Source organism: Lonchura striata, chromosome 6 (assembly GCF_046129695.1).
Source record: "Lonchura striata isolate bLonStr1 chromosome 6, bLonStr1.mat, whole genome shotgun sequence".
In the NCBI taxonomy this organism is placed as follows: domain Eukaryota; kingdom Metazoa; phylum Chordata; class Aves; order Passeriformes; family Estrildidae; genus Lonchura; species Lonchura striata.
Genome location: NC_134608.1, coordinates 32,380,323 through 32,403,150, shown reverse-complemented (window position 1 = coordinate 32,403,150; position 22,828 = coordinate 32,380,323). Strand labels below are relative to the sequence as shown.

General features: G+C 40.4%; 1 long non-coding RNA gene across 1 annotated transcript in view; it reads right to left on the bottom strand.

Annotated features, from left to right (window-relative positions):
• LOC110475250 (uncharacterized) overlaps positions 1–22,592 on the bottom strand; it is a 43,016-nt gene extending 20,424 nt beyond the window's left edge. Inside the window, exon 1 of the long non-coding RNA XR_002466234.1 lies at positions 22,568–22,592. This is a non-coding gene — a long non-coding RNA (uncharacterized LOC110475250). The remainder of the gene's footprint in view (positions 1–22,567) is intronic.
• Positions 22,593–22,828: the final 236 nt, after the last annotated feature.

Below are 22,828 nucleotides of genomic sequence, written 5' to 3'. Positions count from 1 at the left end.
ATCGAGGTGAGGAAGTTGGTTTTGGGGAAAGCAGTATTTTTTCCCAAGGCAGATGGTCATGATGCTGGTTTTTCTTTATGGTCAGCTGGTCATGGCACAAGGCCAGTAATGTTCACCATGTAGCTGTGCCTGGGTTTGTGCAAAAGGCAGGTGCAGAGTGGAGAAGCCTGCTTTGACACATGTGAGGTAAAGAGGGAGCAAGGCCAGGTGTGTGGGACATGGCAGCTTCTGCAGCCAGGCTGTGCATCTCACTGGGGAGCCAGTGGCTTCCTGGAGCCAGGGGAAGGACAAGCAAGCAAGCTTACAGATCTGAAGAAGGATTATGGCCAGAGCTGGTAAGAAACACTGATGTCAATGAGTGGGCTCTTAAATATGTCTGTGAGAGTAGGAAATACTGTTTTGCTCTCTCTCATGCACACATCTTCCTGAAGTATCCCATGCACATCTCTGCATGGAATAAGAACATACCCAAGAAAAATCAGAAGAGCACTATGCATTTTCTTAACTGTGCTTGCTCAGTCTTCTGATTTGATGGTATGTATGCAGTTCCTTTGCAATATGGCTTAGAACCTTTGTTCTCTTTGATATAGCAATACTGAAATAATTTCCCAGCTTACACTACCTTAGCTGCTGAGAGGTGGAAGTGATATTGGTAACTGACATTCATCCTCAGAGACAACCATATGACCATAAAAGCAGAGCCATTCCTTCTGCAAACATCTGCTGCCCTAGCAGACCTCTCATCTATTTTGTTCTCACAGCTTTGATTCAAACAGGAACTTGGAAATAAAAAAAAAAATCAGATAATTAATTTTCATGGTGATCCACAAAAATAATAAGAAAAATAAGAGCAGTGCTGTTGTACTTAAATGTTTGACCACAACAGTTCTCTTGGCAACCTGAGGGAGCTCAGCCCAGATCCCATGGCTGTAAACAGCAGAGTGATCCCCCTGGCTCTTGATTCCCTTTTCCCTATTTACTGTTCCTGGGAAAGCAGCTAGAGAGCAGGCAATTGTGGCTGGCAGTGGCCACCTATTGTCAGCTATTATTTTGCCAGGATGCCCAGCTGCTTTCCCCAGCACACTGGACTCACTGTGCATGAGCATAGTACGTGGGCACAGCTCTGCCTCCTAGATCAGAGAGGGACAATTGCCCACAAACAACAGAGATTTGCAAAACCTCCTCTCACACCTCTTTCCTTGGTCTGGGCAGGGCAGCTTTGTTGAGGACATACACAGTAATGGGCACACGTACCAAAAGCAGTGGACGCAGTCCCCATGTGGCAAGCTCAGGCACATGGTAGAGGGGGCCAGCATGCATGAGGTCCATGGCCCTGGATCTTCCTGGATAAATAGTCAACATAGGTGAACAGAAAGATGATCATTTTGCTTTTCCTGTGGCAGTGGTTGCAGATAAATTAATTGTCTTGCTTGAGTTGTGTCATTAGCAAGTATTTGAGTGTTAGCAGCCATGTACTGAGAAATTTCTCAATCTCATTAAACTAGACCTAGGACTTGCATAAACATTTGGGTTTACTGGAAGCACAAGAGCTTTAGTTGGCTGCAAAATGGAAAATTAATTCAAAGCTGAATCTACCTTTCAGCTGCAGACAGTGTCATTTGCATTCAAAAACAATGTTGTAAATAACACTCTTCCAATGTTCTTTATGAATAAATGTGTGATATTATTTTAACTAAAAATTTGGGAAGCCTGCCCAACATGAAGCAGCAAACCATTTCTGTCTGGAATAAATTATTCTTTAAAGTTCTGAAGACTGGAAAGAGATTTATTTTCTCTTGAACAGCTGCTACTAACAACATAGATGGCAAAAAACTACTTCTTTATTTTTAGAAGAAAATTATTACTAAACATTCGTAGGCTTGACAAAATAGAATCGAGGTCTCCAAGTATTTGAATTTGCTGACCTGAATTATGTAATTTTTCTTAATTCTGGTAAATGCTTTAATAGCATTATTATTATTTAAACAAAAGTCTTAAGATTTTGAGTTTTTCTGCCTGCTCACTTGTAAAAGGGATGATGTGTTCTTTGGCTTTGAGATTTTAAAGAATACAACAAAAGCCTTGGACAAATTCTTCAGAGCAACTAAGAGATACCTAAGTTTGAGCTTCGGAAAGGTGTGGGAAGTGGATGACAGTTGAACAAACAGTCCTTAAATTGTTTTATTGCATGAGGAAGTAGATAAGAGCAGGTAAAGGTGGCAGGGGATTACTGATGAGATTGTGAGGTAGGAGGGGTCTGAGATAAAGGACACAGATATGGGAACACTGACAATAGATACTCAAGCCATTCCTTTTCCTTGGACTAGAAGTCCAGTTGTCAGCTGTCCATGGACAGTCTACCTGAACTCCTGTTAAAACTGGAGATTCAGAAGTGCCACAGCTGTTTGCAAGCAGAGCTGGCCCAGGGTGGGTTAACTCCCACCAGCACGACATAAGCACAGCACAGCTGGCCCATGCTCTGGTGTTTGATGCGTATCACTTAGTAACTGTGTGGCACACATTAAATCCATTTCTCCTGCACAATATGTAACCAGGTAACCATGGGGCTCTTATTTCTTCAGCTTATTTCCATTACATTTTACTTTCTGTCTCTAACAAGGGAGCCACACTGTCCCCCAGACAGTGCTTATTCTGCTATGTACTGCATCATCTCCAGAGCAAGAGTGCCTGTGGAGGAAAAACTAGGTGTAAATTAATTTTATGCCATTTATTTTGCAAATGTGTATTTGCATGTTTCATATACAGATGAAGTGAACTTTATGAGGGATTTAATCCAATTGTCCACGGCCCAGCTCTTGGAAAAAGCTGAAGTGACTGGCTGAAGAATGCATTCAGGATCTGCATTTATGAGTTCGCAGTTTAAGTCTGGCCTCAGTCATATCTGGAGAACAGCATGTGTTCCAGATACTGTCAAAGGCAGCAAACTGCTGAAAAAATCGTGCCAAAGCAACAGCTGAAGCAATGAAAGCTTTCAGTTTCTTACAACTCCATTTAACTGTGTGCTTAGGAGCAGCTCATTAAGTAGCAAGCAACCATGTGAGGGGATGCCGAAGATTAAAGGAATCCTGTCATTCGATAGTGGTGACATTTGCCTGCTGCTTTCCAAGTGGCAGTGCTTGCCAAGCCCAGGGGAAGCCAGTGACAGCCCACAGTAGCAGCATCAATTTAAGCAGCAGATTGGCAGGAACAGTGCCTGCTTTGAATATGAATGCTTGAGCCCGGCTCGTGGTAGGTCCAATTTGTGAATTCTGTCAGGAGAAAGACTGTTACAGAAAACAATTGCATTTTACACACATTTTCATGTGTGTGTACACATCCAGGTGGATCTAGCTCAAACAAGTCTCTTGCACTGATAAATCAGCGTCTGCAGTGGCAAGCACAAAGGGACAGGGGCTATTGTGCCACTATCTCAGAAGTGAACACAGGGAGCGGTTCTGTTTCACTTCACAAGTTCCTATGACTGTTGTGACCTGATGGAAACAAAGAGAAGCTCTGAATTTCCCACCTGTGGGAGGTCGGAAGGCATTCAAGACACCAGCAGACTCATCAGGACTTCTTCAGCCCTCCGAGTAGCTTCCCTGAGCTCTCTGGACCCCAGAATTTTGAGGCTTCACTACCTCTTCACCTGTGTGACTTTGCAGAATCATACTGATGTCTGTGGAGTCCACTGGCCTTTCTAACCATCCTGCAGGCTTGGTAATCACCTTTCATCCAGGGTGACTGAGAGCACTGAAATGTACTTCAGCACAATTACAAAAATTTTGCAAGAGGTTTCTTTTTGTGGTTGTTTTTTTGGTTGTTGTTTTTTTTTTTTTTTTTTCCCCTGAAGTCTATGCTGCTACTACAGAAAAGCCTTGCTGAATTAATAAGAAATATGCCTTTCTGACGTTTCTTACAGTTAGCCTCAGGAACGTGGAGTTTTTTTAGTGTTCTTATTGAGATGTACTGCTCCAGAGAAATAACCTGCAAAGGCCATGAATGCTATGCAACTACTTATATCAAAGAGCAACACTTCAATTAATAAATCCCTATTAACATCTCTAATTCTAATAACTTTCCAACATTCATAGAAATCCCAAGCCTTCTCCTCCAGTTACTGTTTTTATGTACTCTCAGTTATTTTTAGGAATTTCAAATGTTCAGTCCCAAAGTCCCAACATTGTTTAAAAGTCCTTGTTCTTGCTTTGTGCAGCAGAAGGTATTAATTTAGCTTAGAGCAAGAAATCTTGTGAAGAATTGTGGGCTGGAAAATAAAACCAAATTGCATGGTTACTCAGAAGAGGGTAACAAGGTCTTTGGAGATTATACTACCACCTAGAGAGTGAAAGCAGCTACTTGAAACAATATATACATAGGACAACTACAAGCTCAATTTTTTCTTCCTGTTACCTATTTTTCTTCTAACTTCTCTATCCTGCTTCTTACATCTTTGCTTTGTATTCTCAATGTAAAGATGTACCCAGTGATGTAATGGAATTGTATAAGCTAAAGTAATTGCTAGAGAACAAGCAAGGGGAGGTAGTTTCCAGCTTCCACAGCTCTTTCTGAAGTCTCTAAAGCCCTTTTTTGTTTTTTCAGCTGTTTGATACAGATGTCTGGAGCTTTAGTTAGATTTTTTCTGTGTATATGAAACAGAGATAAGAAAAAAGAACACATTTTTCCTGTAAGAGCAAGAATTTTCTCTTCCTCTGTAGCAGCATTAGCATAGATAAGTACTTGGGTTTTAAAGAAATCCCAGAGTTTGGTTTGCTCAGATAAGAATGATTTATCTTCTTAGATAATAACAAAAATCAATGTATAGAAAGCACTCTTCTAGAAGTGGGAGACAGCTCATCTGGATGACAAGCAAAACTAATATGGCTTCCAGAATAATAATTCCCTTTAATTTTACATAAGAGAGAAGGCAGTCTGTGATTTGTTTTTCCATTTGCCATAAATTTAATTTGACTGAGAATTGCTCATGGTCACTTGTCCACAGCTAGCACTGAATTTGTATAGTTACTCACAACAGCACTCCAGCTGACAAATTGAAGCTATATTTCAGCTGCACTTCAGTAGTGGCTTTTATTCCCTTTCAGGAATTAACCCCATCTGTCTTCATGCAGCATTTCAGTGAGGACACAAGATGACTGCAGGATCAAGATAAATACCCTGTACATCCAATCTCTTTTCAAACACTTCTGAGTGCAATTGCAACACATCCATCTTTGGTTGCAAATTCACCAGCTAGGCATCTAAACACACATAATGTCAAACACATACTTTTTTTGAGAATGTTTTACTTACCTTTATTAGAGACAAACTGGTCTGGCCTTGCTTTGGACTGAGATAACATTTTATGATGAAGGCTCAAGCTTATTGAGCTTATTTCAATCATTTCAGGACTCTATTGACCATATTTCACAGAATCACAGAATGGTCAGGTTGGAAGAGACAGAAGTGCTTCATCTGTCCCAACCTCCCACCAGCTCAAGCAGGGTCATCCTAAAGCACATTGCACATGATTGCATGCAGACGGTTCTTGAGTATCTCCAGTGAGAGAGACACCACAGCCCCTCTGGGCAACCTGTTTCAGTGCTTAGTCACCCATATGTGAAAGAAGTTCTTCCTCAGGTTGAGGTGGAACTTCCTGCCATCCTGCCCATTGCCTCTTTTCCTCTTGCTTGGCATCACCAAGAAGAGCCTGACTCCATCTGTGGCACCCTGCCTTCAGATGTTCACAGACATTGCTGAAGTCCCCTCTCAGTCATCTCTTCTTGAAGCTGAACAGGCCCAGAACCCTCAGCCTTTTCTCAGAGGAGATGTTGTCTTGCTGCCCCTTCACTGGACCTGCTCCAGGGAGCTCCCTGTCTCTCTTGTCCTGAGGAGCCCAGAACTGGACACACCACTGCAGGTGAGGCTCACCAGGGCTGAGCAGAGGGGCAGGATCCCCTCCCCTGCCCTGCTGGCCGTGCTCTTCCCAATGCAGCTCAGGATCCCATGGGCCCTCCTGGCACAAGGACACACTGCTGGCTCAGGGACAGTTTGGTGTCCACCAGCACCTCCAGGCCCTTCTCCACAGAGCTGCTTCCCAGCAGCTCAGCCCTCAGTCTGGGCTGGGCCATGGGGTTATTCCTGCCCAGGTGCAGGACCCTGCCCCTGCCTTTGCTGAATCTCAGGCAGTTCTTCTCTGCCCATCTCTGCAGCCTGCTGAGATCCTTCTGAAGGGCTGCACAGCCTCTGGGGTATCAGTCACTGCTCCCAGCTTTGTGTCATCAGTGACCCTGCTGAGGAGGGATCTGCCCTTCATCCAAGTCATCACTGAGTAAGGTAAACAATTTCCAGTAAACAGGGAAGGATGATGAGGTTTGTTATGAAGTTTGTTCGGCAGTTCAAGATTGCAGTGCCTAGTGATTACATCATATAGATTTAGAGTGGGAAATGACTCCTTAACATGAGCTTCAAAAGCCTTTTTAATTTCAAATATTCTTATAGCTCAAGTTTGTCACAGTCACAAGCTGCTGCTGTTTATAAAGTTAAAAAAATAAATTTAAATAAATATTAAATAAAGCAATTTAAATGAGAAAAATGGAATTATGAAAGAAAAATTTGGAGGTGAAAATTACTTTCTAATTCTGTCTTCAGTTCATGGAAAGAGAAACTTTTTTCCTCCTATCCTGAACAATTATCTCTGGTGTGAAAGTGTGCTTGTACTGAATGTACGATAGATGGAGAATCCTTTCAGAAAATATCAGCAGGAGACTCAAAATGACCTGAAACTGAACTGCTCAAATAAGAAGCAAAACAGTCTGTTAGATGCCAAGAAGTCTACAGGGAGTCAGTAGTTCATTTGTCTTCTGTGCTTGTTGTTCAAGATAGGAAAAATGGGACCTCTTCATCCATCACTTCCACAGTATAAAAACAGATACAAAGCTAGAAATGTTCTTAATTGCCACACAAGTGGGGGCTCTCCATCATTTATTACATCTTCAGAACTCAGACACAATGGGGTCATATTTGCAACCCATACTCTTCCAAGTGTTTGGCCTCATTACTTTTCATTTCTTTTATGAATGCCTAGAAAAACCCCGACAAGGAAGTTTTGCCAAGTTCTGTAATCCCAGGGTTTGAAGGACTTCATGCCTAGCATCTTTAACTTGCTGCTACATCTGATAGTCCTGAACTGAGCTGCTGAGTCTGCCCCAGGCCCAATGATCTTTATGCCTTTTCAGTATGCACAGTTGTTAATCACATTCTAGTATCCCACAAGTTCACACCTAACTCCATAACTGATTTCTGTGCAATTTCAACATCAAATACTCAATATATCCTTTTTCCCTCCAATTAGCAAGTTCCCTCTGCCTCAACATGAACACTTGCCAATGTTTCCAATTGCTTTTGTAATAGGTAGTATGAGTTGCATCTTGCTTTATGCACTAGCAGTATCAACCTTTTTAATAAGCTTAGACTAGCTCACCTAGCCACCAAGTATCTAATAAATATTGTCTTACAGGGTCTATTCCAGTCAACTTTTCTCCCTCCTTCAACCCATATTCTTCTTCATGATGCAATATGCTTTCTTTAAAATACACTTATATGTGGTACAAGTCCATGAGCACATGCAAGACTAGAATTAGCTGCATGGCAGTACATTTGCATGTTAATAAACAATCACACCTTCATTGTGGAAAAGGAGGTGAGATAAATTTGATGTTCGATCAGATTTACAAGGTTTCATATGGACCTGGTAGCAATTTATTTTGTAGTACTGGAAATAAGTTTACAGGAGAGATGCACCTTATAAAGCTGGAAATAACATGTGGCAATTTTGTTATGACTACAGATGGAAAGAATCCCTTTGAAATATATTTTGAAACTTTGGGTTGGAGGTGTTTGGCCTTTGGATCCTATGAAAGGACAGTACACAGCAAAAAGCCATCACTATGGAGTCTGACATGTCTGATGGGCAAGTTTCTGTGGAATATTCTGTTTCTGACCAGATCAGCAATAAAGCATGGAAATTACATCAAGTCCTACCCCTGCAGATGGCAGCAGTACTTCAAATTTCAGTTCCACAGTGCAGGATGTGGTAGAAGCTGAGTCAGATTTCCAAAGTAAAGGTACTGTTGACCGTCAGGCTCCTAAAGTGATGTTGTGCTACTCATCAGCAGGTTACTGATGATTTTTTCAGTTAGAAGATGAAAATTTTAATATTTTCCAAGTAGCAGAAACGTGTTCCTGAGCCTTGTGGAACCCCTCTTGGTTCCAAGCCTAATCAGCTCTTGCCCTGCTTTATCTCAAGTACTGCAGGTGTTCTTTTAAAACAAATTTATATTCTTCAATCTGACAACAGCATTTGACTTTGTTGGCTTGGAGGAGTACAGCACAGTAATAAAACCAATACTTCAATAATAATTTCAGCTGTAGCAAGATGTTGCTAAAAGAAATCCTTTCAGAGGCAGATAGCTAGCCCTAAAAACTGCCGGATGAGGCAGGATGATCAAACTGACCAAGATAGCCCTTTTTTCATAGCATACAAAACCAGTTTGAAGTACTATAATTCAGCCACCTGGAACTTTCTGTGCTCTGCATGGATCCTGAAGGGTTTGAATTTAGATGTAAACAGCTTCACCTCACACCTCCCAAGATTAAGTGTTAACATTAAAACATTGACAGTAAAAAATTTGTTAATGTTAATAAACATTAACATAAAAAATTTCAGTCGAAGCATCCAACAAACTGGGGTTTGAGTAATGTGAAAGATTTGTGCAGAGCCATGTCCTTATCTGCTGCCAGCACAAGCAAAGGGAAGACCAGCAGCATGTACTGGGATATCCCTTATAGCAAGGTCCAAACTAGGAATCTACTCTTGTGTCTGTTGAGTTGTTTGGAAAGAAGGACAAGTGAAGAACTCTATTCTCCCTACAAATCTGAGAGCAGCTGCCCAAAAACCCTCAATCTGTATAAAATAACACCAGTTCATCTCCAAACCTGCAGCTTCCCAGTCCAAGCCTGAAAGTTCTGCTTAACATTTAAGCCTGAGAAAATGTCTAACTCCCAACATTCCTACTTCCCAGTGACTTGTGGAAACTTCTGAACAGCAGAGTCTCAGCCACATGAATCTGTCAGGCAGAGACCAAATATCCTTGTCCATGTGCCCACCCTGCAGCCAATAAACAGAAAAATTCCAGCAAGTAAAAATAACACAAATTTCTGCAGCGGTTCTGAAGAAGAACCAAGAATTCCTGTGTGAATTACCTATAAGGCATGATGTGAAAAACAGTTCAAATGGCCTGAAGTTACTGGTAATTATCCATATACACCAGCTTTCCAAGTCCCAGCAGCCTGTGAGGCACATCTTGGCAACAACCACTTCATCCTCCTAAATGGCCATGGGCAGCTTTCATGGCTGTCTGTTGCTATTAGAGAAGAAAAGACTGTTTCAGTTGGAAGGGACTACAACAATATTAGTTTTCATTCAGCTACAGATACTGAAGGCCCTGCAAAGCAGAACAAAACAGAAGAAATCAGGGTTTCAACTCTGCATTCCTGACAAAATATCTCTACTTATTTAGAATATGAAGTAGCTTCCCTTCTTTTTTCTAGTTCTTTTGACCAAAGCTGACATCTTCAGCTTTTATCATTACATGGACTCTTCTTTCCTCTGATGTGTCTCTCCTTTTTGGCTTTCTATTTTAGTAGAAATAATTCAATAAAATAAATTATTTCTATGTAATGATGACAGTAGACCTGTCATCATAATTAGAGATGAATAAAAATTAATCTGTAGTTTTTATTTCCTACATTTGCCTTTTCATCTTTTCTGCAGTTCCTAACACTAAATTTTATTCTACAAACAATCCAGAAATACAATGAGCAATCAACGTCATACAAGTAAACCTATCCAGGCAAGCTTACAATTTGTTTCACAGGAGTTCCTCTAACTTTAAGGCAAGGATTAGGAGCTAATTACATTTATTATTTTATATCTATTCAAGATTTTTGGCTGTATGCTTTGGTTTTTTATCTACCTCTGCTACCACTAGCTCATTGCTGTGAGCTACTGTTTTCACAAATGCATTGCTTTATGTTACCTAGTGTCTTCATTTTAAGCACAAAGTCTTTGCAAGTAAGCATGATGGTGTGGCTGATCCTTAGTGGATAGCTGTGTATTTCAACATCATTATTAGGGTTCATGTCATTTTCCAGCTTAAATCAGAGGCAACACAAATGCAATAAACATGAAATAATTTAACAGCAGCTTAAGTAAAACTTGAACTGTGAAGTCTGAACTTCAGATTGATGTGTGGATTTCTGTAGGACAATTTCAAAACTGAATGGGTTGGATTTCTTGGATTATTTAGCAGATTTGTGTCTGAGGCTGTAAATTCTGTTCAATAAACAGATAAGTATTTGCTAGCCTAGTTTAGACTCAGCACTTTTGTGTTCCATCTCCTGCCCTATACTATTTATAGGATTACTGGGTGCTTTGTAAGACTGCTTCAATAGGAGGGGAAGCTATCCCTGTAAAGCCTTGGAATTTATCAAATTAAAGGTGCTATGTAAGTTGCTACTTTTTTCCCTGTTTAATATACTGTGAATTGATGAAAGAGAACAAGAGAGTGATGGCTACCTCTCAGTATAATATAAAATTTGCCTTAGGTTGAGATACTATTTACTGAACACTTCTTTCACCCAAAGAGAAAAACTAATGATGGCATTTGCTGTTTTCATAACAGCCCAGGAGAGCGCTGACTCTGACAGGCTGCTACTCCCTGATGGCTAAATAGCTAAGGAGAAGTAACGTGAGAAACAGCTCTGCTGAAAATAACTCCAGTCATCATCACTGAAGCACATGGACTCATTCTTGCCATAAGTCTGTTTCCCCTGCAGCAAAATCCCTCTTATTCCCCTCCCATGGTGGTGGTTTGTTGCTCAGGCTCCCTTTAGCATTGTCACTTCTGGTTTTTTCCTTTATTCCACTGTGTAAACCACAGGACAAAGGGGAAGGGAGGAGCTGTCAAAACCAATGTGCCATTCTGCTGCTGAACTACTGAGCAAAGGGGATATTAATAAAGAAAACTGAAACTTAGGTGCCTAGGTGATCTGGGAACTAGATTCTGAACTCTGTTTCCAGAATATTTCAATTCTGGAAGTCAGTGAGAGAGAACAAGAACTGCACTGTAGCTGCCTACAGTGATGGAAAGACAGAGGGAAAAAAATAAAATCAGTAAAGTGAAGAAGAAACAATAACACTGGAAATCTGCCTGGGATTAATAGCACAACCCCGATGGAAGACCTCACCGACATACATCTGCAACACTTGATTCCAAGCAAACCTAGGTACTGTCCACGCTAGTCAGTCTGCAAGTATAGAACCAGATGAATCACTGGTAATGTTGATGAGTGGAAACTTACTACACATGGACACTTGGATAGTCTAGTATTAGAGGGGGTAGCTGATAGGCTAATTGTTTCGTAATCATCCAAACATTAACACACACTACACTTTTTAGAACAAAAAGCAAAAGGGTTAATAGCAACAAAATGGCAACAGGGTAAAGCGCTCAGTTGAGAATTCCAGTAGCTGTTGGTGACCATCCAAAAAGAGTGTCCCACCATTGGTGTTCTCCATCTTTCTTCACCTCCTCCATCACACAATGTATTTCTTCCATATTGTGATGGAGAGTAATCAAAAAGTTTTTTGTTTCCAGGTTTTCATTAGAATGAATCTAAAAATAACAAACATTTTGTTCAATATCAAGACAAATGTCTTGAACTTTGATGGTGCTACTTTCACAATTGAATCCTTTTTGCTCTCATACAATGCAAGCATTAACATCAATAGTCTGCCACTTACTTTCATCTTTTTGGGTCCATACTCCATGCTCCAGAGAACAGAGTATTGTTTAATCCTAATGCAATGACCAAGTATATTCTATATACTGAAGTACTGTGGCTTGGTGAAACAAAAACTGTGGCTGTGCTGCAGATGGGATCATAGGTAGAATTGTCTAGATACCACCAGGATTGTGATTTATTTTCAAACTGAACAATGTTATCCCAAAATACCTTTTGAATTTCAACAGGAAAAGTACCTTTTCCACATTCTCTTCTGACTGGAGCTGTCATTAATTGCATCCACAGTTGAGCTTGGATACAACTAAGAACTAAAGAATCATTGGTTTGAAGTATGCTAAGTGCATCTGTGATAAACGGAGAATGTTTTTCATTAATTGCCTCCCACTGAGTTAATATGTCCATTAGAAACCATTGATTAGCTCCCCAAACCACAAGGGAAGATTGTAGAGGGTGTTTCAGTTTATTTAGATCACTAATTATTGTGACAAGTTTGCTCATTAATACCTCACAGTCTGTGTCATTTAGAGTTCCCAATCCTATTCCCAGAACAGCAGTCACATCCCTTCTGGTTTGCCAGGAAGAAGGGAGGGCTTGTTCGTGCAGCCATGCTGGGCATCCCTCACAGGAGGTTTTCAGGAGCAAGCTGGTCGGACTATGGAAACATTATTCTGCATTAACAGCTCAACTTGAGGAACCATGTTGGGTTAAATAGCAGCTGCTCTTGACCTGCATTCTTGATTAAGTAGAGACAAATGTTGTAGATGTGAGGAAACAGTTCAATAGGAGGCTGAGTTGTTAAATATGACTCTTAAACAAGAATTTCAAATTGAAGGACCAAGATTAATCAAGAGTTGTGGTCTGTCTAAAGACACATCACAAGCATTGGATGGGATATTTTCAAGGTATGCCAGCACTCATGCTCTTAGAAGAGCAGGTGTGCATGTTGTTTTTCCCTTTGGCATAGTTTACAACACTTATTTCCTCAACATAGCTCACAACAATGTGACAATAAGTGTTGTCAGGCATTTAGCATTGAATTAGGCATTGAATTAGGCATCCTATCTAGGTAATGTTGCCTTTCATTCCCTTTAGAGATGGGATGTGTTGATTTTCACCTTTATCTGTGACAATCCACCCCAGCTTATAAAAGAGGCATAGATATGTCTACAAGCACATATTCTTCTATCCATGGCTACCCCATTGTACATAAATTTCACAGTTTGTGTTCTACAATTAGGAAAACAAGTGACAGTTCTACACCCTATTTTTCCCACAAACAAACTGCAAGCACATACTGTGTAAAACTAAAATTATTACAGGATTTCTTACTGTTACTTGGTTTAGCAAAATCAGTGTGGTATATTTTAATTTCAGTGGGTTTTTCATGAGTAGACCCATTGATTGCTCTGCATCCTATTTTTATTTCTTCCCCAGGCATTGCTTGGAGTGCTGATATTTCAGAAATATCATGGTTGTCATGAGTTCCTTTTCCATCCCACTCACTTGTGAGATATAATTCATCTTTATGTACAACCACAACAGCAGGGTTCAGGTTGTCCTTGCTATTGTGTGGAATCCCAACTCGTGCTGTATATTTAACATCACCTTGGGGACCATGGAAATTCTGTACCTTGATTATGAGCCAAAAGGAATTGCATGGCCATATTATGAATAAAATAATATAATAAACCCAATCTATCAATTTGCTCTCCTCAAAATTTAGGTTTCCATACAACTATGTACAGCAAAAATAGTATTACAGCCAAAACTAATGACAATACTCCTTAGAGACATTCAGGGTTGGTATAGGCTAATCCCATGAAGGACTCACACTCAAAGTTACAGAATAACTCTCTTTAGTATTAGAAAATTGTGACAGGTAAAGATTTGAGGATAGTCAGTGGTAGTATCTGACTGCAAAAATACATTCAAAGCAATACAGACAAACTCCCCACTAAAAGTATTCAGCACACACAGATCATGGTTCTTATCCAATGGGCACCCCTATGGGCGAGAAGACAGGTTCAGTCTGTCAGCCGATTCCAGTAGTTACAATGGAGTTTTCCCTGAATTTTTCCCATTCTCACTCACTATTATGCTACTTCTTTATGTTTAGATGGAGCTTGAGTGGCTCTAGTCATATATACATTTGTTACTGATTGATGTAAAATTCTGTTGCTTCACTGCTAAAGAGCCAATAAAATATAGAGTACATGCTCAGTGAGGGCTGAGTAACTTTGGGATGGAGGTGTGTGTTAATGTTACAATTAGGTTCTAATGAACCAAGTTCATCTGAGGAGAGCAATTTCTTCACAGCTGTTGGCTCAGCAGTAAGACACCTTGTCCTCTCTCCCCTGGCTGACAGGTGCTACACAGTTCATGAGCTGAAAAGTGCCAACCAGTTCCCCTCCCTGCAAGGCTTTCTGCAGAGCCTGGCCACAGTGTCTCCCCTCTGCTCCACCCTCATTCCATTCCCCTTAGCAGGTGCTGTGTGTATGGGGAATCATTATGGAATAGGTTTCAAGTATGCCAACCACATTCCATACAGGGAGCATCAACTGCAGTTTATCCTATAATTTCCATACCATTATGACATCTGGTAGGATATGAATAGAGCTTCTAGATTTTCTCTGATTTTACCCCCAGACATTTTGCCACAGGACCCCCTGCAAAGTAAAACTGTGCTGTGATAAAGAAATGCAACAACAGCTGTCTGAGATGAAAAGTTGTCCCAGTAAGACCCTTTCTAGCCAACAAGTATAAATAAGGCAGACAGGGAGCTTACTTAGATTTGGCAGTTATTCTGCAGTAGTTATTATATTGAAAAGTGAGAAGACCTGGGTGTCAGGAGTAATAAGAAATTCCAGATGCATAAAAAAAAAAAAAAAAAAAAAAAAAAAAAAAAAAAAAAGCACCATAAGAGGAAACCAAAATAGCCTCCACTGCCTCTGAACAAGGAGTTTCTCTTAATTCTGAGAGAATGAAAAAAGCTGAAAAGTATGCCCAGCAGCACTGAAATATCTGAAGGTATTCCTGTGAAAACACCTGTCAGTAAGGGCAAGAGCAATTAAACACAGCTAGATCTGAGACAGGATTTTCAAAAAACAGCAGTCAAATTTTGCAGACTGGTGTATATATGGTTGTTCACAGTTATTTATGTATATTATTCAGCACAGGATATCTGGATACAGCCCTAAGATGCACTGCGCTCAGAGTCAAGAAATAAAGCAGAACTGGGCTATTATTCAAGGCAATAACTTTCTAACTGACATTTTCAGAGTTTTAAAAAGTGCCTCCTTATGCTGAAATTGGAGCTGCCTCTCTGTATGAATGACTGTGTTCTGCCACAGATACTTTGAAAACTGTTGATGGAAGGGCAATTGCTATATTGGTAGACTGGTTGGAGGTTGTTTTTAAATTACTATTAAGAATTTATATTGCTTGGTGCAGAGACTGTATGCAAAAATTGTATTTTGGCTGCTGAGTTAACCCAGGAACTGAATTTACAGCCAAAGGATAAACCTGCTTCAGGGATAAGAAAGAAAAATCCCACTGAAGTTATTTACAGTGTACATTTCCAAGCCAAGAAACACAGATGAGCCTGATACAGGCCATCTGGCATGCTACAAGAATTGTAAACATTATTACAGAAAACTGTGCACCTGGGGGACAGTTGAACCTTTTGAAGGGGCAAATGGCTTCCCACCAAATAGAGAATTAAAAACCCCATTGCTGGACTGTTGATCCCATCTGAATTTTCTCAAAGTTGATGGGCTAAAGGCTGCAGAATAAACACATGTTCATCAAAATGGGAACAGCTTAAAATTTGAATCCATGTGTTTTCTAGATCTGATAATGGTCAAAGCTGGAAATCTGATGAAGACCTAATTTGTGCTTTTGAAGCTGTTACCTGTCAAGTGTGAGACAGCAGGGTGTGGCTGAACCACATAGTCAAATTGATATGTTCATCCATTACTAAGCACTCATATTTTCCATACTTTCCTTGCACTAGCACTCCTAGGATTTCTGGAAAGGAAGCAATGAGGGCACGTAGGAAAGAGTGAACAGGTTGGAAACAATTCGAGTAACTGAGCAGAAATTTTTTCTGAGTAAAAGTGCTCAGCATGCCAAAGTGACAGCTAATATTTAACTAGTCTAGAAGTTATTTAAGAGAAATCTGGTGATGGTCATGGCTGCAATATCTCTGTCAGAAATATGCAATTGATGGGAATTTCTCAGGGAGAAATGATTACTACACAACTAGGGGATAAATTCACTTCTGCCTTGAACAAAATATAATGAAACTCATGCAAGGATATACAATTGCATTTTAAATACTGCAATTTTGTGTCTTACAATCAACCATAAATAGGAAAAATGAAGAAGGTGGCCTGCTGCAGTGCAGGCATCAGTGTGCTGCTAGAGATCCACTGAGGATGCACCAAGGGACAGAGTCACAGAGGGAAGAAAAGACTGGAAAAGACTGGGAAAGAATGTGGTGCTGAAAAAGCTCTGGCCAGACAGCACAGAAAACAGAAGCTGTAGGAGTCCAACACCCCTGGGAGCTCTGCTGCCCAGAGCTCATAGCTGCTGAGCCATGCCTCAGCATGTTGCTGTCCCAATGCTCCTTGAGGGATGCAGTAACATTTATCACAGCTATTAGTTCTTTCTGCTCTTTGCCTTTCCCAGTTTCTCCTGTAATATTCTCTTGTTTTCTATATCCTTGCCTGGTCTAGAGATTCCCCTTGGCTGCATTTTCTTTGCTTTTATGTCTACCTGCCAGCCATTGATTTAAACTTATTGGGAATAGAATCATACAATATAAAATAATTTCAGATTGAATGGATTTCCAGATGTCATCAGATTTAACCTCTTGCCTAAAGCAGAGCTATTTGTGGTCAAGAAGCTCAAAGACTTAATCTCTAGCAAGGGAGATTGGACCACACGGCCAAAGAAGCTGCACAATATTTGATCACTCTTATTACAAAGAACATCAGAATTTCCCTTGTAAATGTGACCCCTGACTCTCACTCTGTGGTGTTTAGCAGAAACTTTAAATGGAAGAATCTGATGCAATTTGCAAGGGTAATACACATGAATAGACAGCTTATTTCTTTGCTTTCTTTTAAAGTTTGATGAGCCATTCCATAGGGCTTCGCATTGATTTGGACAGCTTAAGTATACAGTATAGGAAGCAGGGGAAAAATATGGCATATCATCCTTTATGCAAGTTTACCACAGTTGCTTTAAAACTTGCAGAAGATTTAAGGTGAGGCTCTATCTAAACTCTTTTCAGAGCCCTAGAAAGAGATTAGAAACATGGGAGGGGTTTTTGTCTCAAAGAGCCTTCTTTAGCAGAGTGTACTGTCTTGGGCTGAGCCAGACCTTCAGTAAGGAGCAGAGATGAAAACTTCCTCCTGACCTCCTTCCTTGTCCACTAGTTAGCTACAAGAAGGCAGGGAAGATGGGCAGGTCTAATACAAACATGTCTGGAGACTGACAAGGATGCTAACTGCAGATTTCACTGTGGGATGATTATGGATTGTGATGGGAATAATGAGTGCCAATACCTGGCATACTAGTCCTGAAGTTTCAGGTAAAGGTTTTCATACAAAGCAGAACTTGGAATTTGATTTTGTGGAAGCGCAGATATTCCTTCCTTGTGCTGAGAAGTGCTGGCATTTTGAAGCAAGGAATTTAGTGTTACAGTCACTCTAGTGGATGCAATGGTGAATCCTAAAAAAAAAAATTCAATTCCTTGCACTGATATTTTTAATTTGCTTGCATGTTCTTGAAGCTCAGGTCACCTATTTACACGTCTCTCATTTTTCTCTTCCCATTTCAGGGATTAGCTGCCCTAGGAAATCCTCAACAAATGGAGAAATTTTTCTCCATTTGTTGAAGTTTTTAAGGCAATCAGCATAAGCAATCTCAAGAAGAATTAGGTACACACAGAATAATTTTAATCAGTCAACAAAAGCTTTCCATAAGGCTGAATTTGAAATACTAACAATTTTTTTTTTTTTTTTTTTTTTTTTTTTTTTTTTTTTTTTTTTTTACTACTGAATGGCTCTGTTGCCTTACCACAGCTCCCAGGAAGATGTGTTCACAGAGCTAAGGCTAACAGGTTGGTAGTTCCTTCTACCTTTTTTAAGATGGATGCAATGTTCCCTACTTCCAATTACCTGGGACTTCACTCACTTGTCCTGACTTTTCTAATGCCATGGAGAGTGATTTAGCAACTACATTAGTCTATTCTCTCAGGACTCTGGGATGCATCTCATCAGGTCCCATAGATGTATGTATGTTCTTCAGGGTGTTTTTATTCTACTTTGAGCACTACCCTTCACAGGTTTTAAGAGGCAAAGTTACCATAGGCATGAAAATGCTGATAAAAGTCAATTCCTCACCACCTATCCCCAGGCACAGGGCTCTGGACTTCGGTGCTGCTAATACCTTTCTTCCCTCTAATTACCAGTTTCTGGGGTAAGTTTCTCTCATTTATGAGATCTTCCTGGGTCCCACCCATCTGAGATCCTGATTGAGTCTATTGATTCATCCCTTAATTACTTCATTCATTCCTCTGATATCTGAGCTACATGCTACATGCTAAAGGTCTGCCTACTTGGAAATTAGTCTGAGCTGTGCATCTTACTGCAGTCAGGTTAGAGGAGTACACAAGCAATAAATAGCAGCTCATAGCTATTTCAGCTTCTGTTGTCCTCAGCGGTAGGTTGTCAGTGTTCATCCCTCAAACTCTTTCAGAGTAAGCTGACTCCCAGCAACAAGAATGCTGCAGAGATCATCCACATCAAGAAGCATTTTCTGAAGTTTGTTTCCTATGCTAAGGGCTTGTCTATGAGTGGAAATTTACTACACTTGGACATTCTGAAATGGCTCTTGGTGTGAATCTAGGCTTGTAATAGCTCTAGGCTTATACCAAAGCAGTTATTCCCTAATGCCTGTCCTGATTATTTTAAGTGCAGACGAGCAGTAGCAGTAGCTCAGCCAGAAGCAGCAGTGAGTGTGCTGGAGTAGACAGGCTGCAGACAGCTGCTGGTGTTTTATAGAGGAGGTCACAGAGCCCTGCTTTGAGGTTGGACTGCTTTAAATGTTAGTTGCTGTCTGGAGCACTGTTTACAGTAAAGCTCCCTCCTCTGAGGTGCGCTGCTGTTAGCAACAATGGAAAATTCTAGTTGAAGAAAAAATTAAATATTATTAGACACAGCTGAAGAAAAAAACATTAAAGGAAATTACAGTAGCACTTTTAGAGAAACACTATTATTTGGCAGTGATGTTTGTAAAGACTAGTAACTACTTAGATTCAATTATGTGACCTCAACTATTTATTTCAAGGGCAAGGATAATTTTCCAAGTGTAGTTTAACTACATACATTGTCAAAACAATGTTTACCTGATGTAAATTGCATCTTTAATGTTTTTTTTCTAGCCTGTCCCTTTTTCCCATTTCTGGGTTGATGTCTCTAAGTCCAGGTGCCTCCTTAGAAGGGAAGGGCTACTAAGCCAAAGGCAAAAAATAAGCCCTACCTCTGAGCCTTCCTATCTCCCAGAGCTCTAAATTCAAGGGGTAAGCACTTGTCTGGGGCCCTCAAACAGCCAGTGACTGCTAATGGGCTAGGCTGTCATATGTGACATTTCAGAATTTATTTTCTTTAAATACAGGTACTGGGAATTTCCATCTTCCCCATCCACAGAGAGGCTTGCCCTACCACTTAAGTCTTCATGCCTTTTGATGCCAGGCTTTGTTTTGACCCTCACACTGAATTGCAGTTCTGCTCTCCCTGAATGATTACCCCACTGCTTGCTCTGTCCCCATACTTAATGCTGCAGTGAATGCATGCTTTTGAAGTTTTATTGCAACAAAACTGTTTTGAAGTTTTATTGCAACAAAACTGTTTTACAAAGCCATCTTCTTTCAGCTGAGTTTTCAATAAAGACGCATACATTAGAGAGTTGGAGCCAAAAGAGAAAGGTGTACTTCTACTGGAAAGAAAGTGATGAAAGGTTATACCTGAATGCTTGGAGCAGGAAACAAAGGACTTTGAAGACCATGAGGCAGTTTGGAGGCCTCAAAAATCCAAGTCTCTGATGGATTATATCACCCTGCATTTGGACATATGTTATGACACTACAGCTTGCTTTTTTACTATGAGCATTATCCAAGCCAATAGTGATTTAAAATCCTCTTTCCCCAAGGGAGTATTCAATTTTCACCAAGTAAGACACTTAATTACAGATGAAACCCAAGTTGCACTGTTATTTTTAGAATCTTTCACTATTCAGAAATATTGAACAAATTCCAGAACAAGACCTCATAATAAACACAGAATTTTCTTTGAACTTCTCACATTTCTGAAGCCAGATTAAGCAGATTCAAGCCCAGACATACATAGTTGTAAATGTATAGCCCCTACATACAAGCGAAAAAACTCCAATATTGCTCAATTAGGATATTAAACGCTATTTATCTTGAGTGTTTCTCTTTTGCAATGTGCTGTAAAGTTTCCAGTAAGTAACACAGATGAATCCTACAAAATTATCCTAGACATGTAAAGCTTAGTTTCCATGGCTATGCAGAGAGCTTTTCTATAGTCAGGTAAAGAATACATAGAAGTGCAAGTAGACTATAGGTTGCTCAAGTTTAAAGTGTCTTGTGGCAAAGGGTTTTGGCATCTCTTTTGCCCTTTTATTACAGAAGGATGGAAATTATATTTCTGTGGCACTATAAAGCCCGGAGTATTTTCTTAATGCCTTGCCTACTGTCAGTTGCTGACACTATCTGGCAATATAAATTTGATGCAAATAGTCAAGCTATGCTTTTGCCAGCTCTACACAGTTTGATGGTTTTGATATTCTTAGAGCATTATATCACCTGATCTGGCACACATTGGCTGGAATAAGTCAAATCTAAGCCAGAATGATGATTTGGAGAGGCTTATGTTCAGTGAACTGAGACTGCAGTCATAGCTCAGCCTGTCTGCAGCTGGAGCTGCCTCTGCCTGCCTTTAACCACCTGCTGCTTTGCTTCCTGAGTCACAAGAGAAGCCACCCGTTTTCTTCCTAGCCTCATCCAGCTGGGCTGATCCAATGTTAGCCACATTTATGCTAGCCCAGGTCATTTTGGCTGAAGTTGGTGATGGAAGCAGTATTATGGGTAAATACCAAAGGAAAGTAAACATAGGAAAAATAGATATAGAAGTGCAGTACTTGTTTATCTAAGACCTAATATCTTATTTAGAAGAAGAGCTGCTGAAGAAGCTCTGAAAGAGCAAGAAAAATGAAAACAATTGCTGAGTGAGTGTTCAAGGTCTAAGCTGGGTTGCACAGAGAAAGAGCAAGACTTAATACAACTATTAAATGGCATCTACTTTTATTTTTACAATTGATAGATTACTTGCATCTTAGCTGTGGAGCTTACAGGGCAAGATAAAACTGCTGTTATAAAAGATTACAGAAGACAGGTCTGTGACATTGCATATTATAGAGACAGGGAAATTGTACAGTTTTTCTGTATCATCCCCTTGTACTCTGAATTCAATACAGTTATACAGAAGACAAGAGGTCTTCTACCCAAACTGGCAGGACTTACTACTAGAATGAGAAGAGCTATTTTGGATGACTGACTCGGAATGAGTTCAGGATGCTATGGCATGACCTAAAGGGGACCAAAAGTAACCATGTACCACCCAACACCACTCTGGTGTTACTACTACCACAAAACAGGCAGAAAAAAACAAAAGTATTAAGACACTTAGCAAGTAGGATAAGATACCTATTCAATCTACCAGATAAAGCTGCAACAAAAATTCAATCGAGCACATCAGATTCCACTCCATGTGAATTGTTTAAATCAAGATAAGATATTTGTGGAAGGTATACTAAGTTCTGGTAAAAGTTGTAGGCTATCCAGAAGAATTGTTTAATAAGAATCATCAGACTATCACACATAAACTATGACAGTATCATAAGTCTTCCATCTAAAGATTTTCATTGGGTCAGTTTTGGTTTATTTGTTGAAGTTTTTTTAGACAGGGTGAGGATTTAATTGCAAAGCCACGGAATATCTCCAAATGTCACAGCCCTGGGGACTTGCTCTGTGTGATGTAGACATATCACATAACCAGGTACTTGTCTCTGAAACAGAAGCAAGTATATTAATTGAGCTACCACTTACACTACCCAGCATTAGGCAAACAAGATAAGACCTGCCTTCACTGCAGTTTAGTGCCTAGTACAGGCCACTGGGGCAATGCATAGAAGACAATTTTGATGTTGCAATGCATTTTCTTAGCACCCACACAGAAAAAAAGTGATTTTACCTATGATTATACTTGCAGCCAGTAGATAGTAAATAGTGAGTTACTGTGCTCTCTCCAGCTGCAGCTTCCTTCCTTTCTCTGGCCTATCATCTAGACTTACTCATTTTTACTCTGCATCCAGTGTTTCTCTCCATTTTCAATTATCACAGGAATTAGCACAAATCAGGCCCTTTTTCAGCAAGAGATTGAAGACTTAATACATTTCCATAGCAGCAGCCCAAGTTTATTTTGATAGGGGACTCAAATCCCTTGACAGGAAAGGGCAGTAGGGTGGAATGGCAACAGGGCAGTAATAAACACTTCCCCCAGCCCCCAAAAAGGGTACAGCTATGCTGTATCTGAGCAAGAAGAGCCAGGATACCTACAGCCAGCAGTATCAGGGTCACTTAAACCCCAGGACAGCACACAGACACTCCTGCTCCAGCAATGTCTAAACCCCCATCTGCTGAGGTTTGAACGCAGTTCCAGGGCCAAAGGGTGGCTGGTGGATGGGTAGAGACTCACATGAGGCTAACCAGGGTAATCAGTGCCTGCCGACCTGCTCAGCTTGGCCCTGTCCAAGTCACAGCCTCCTCCGCCTCCTGTGGGAAGAGAAAGAGCCCATTTAGGTCTGAAGGGAGCTAAAC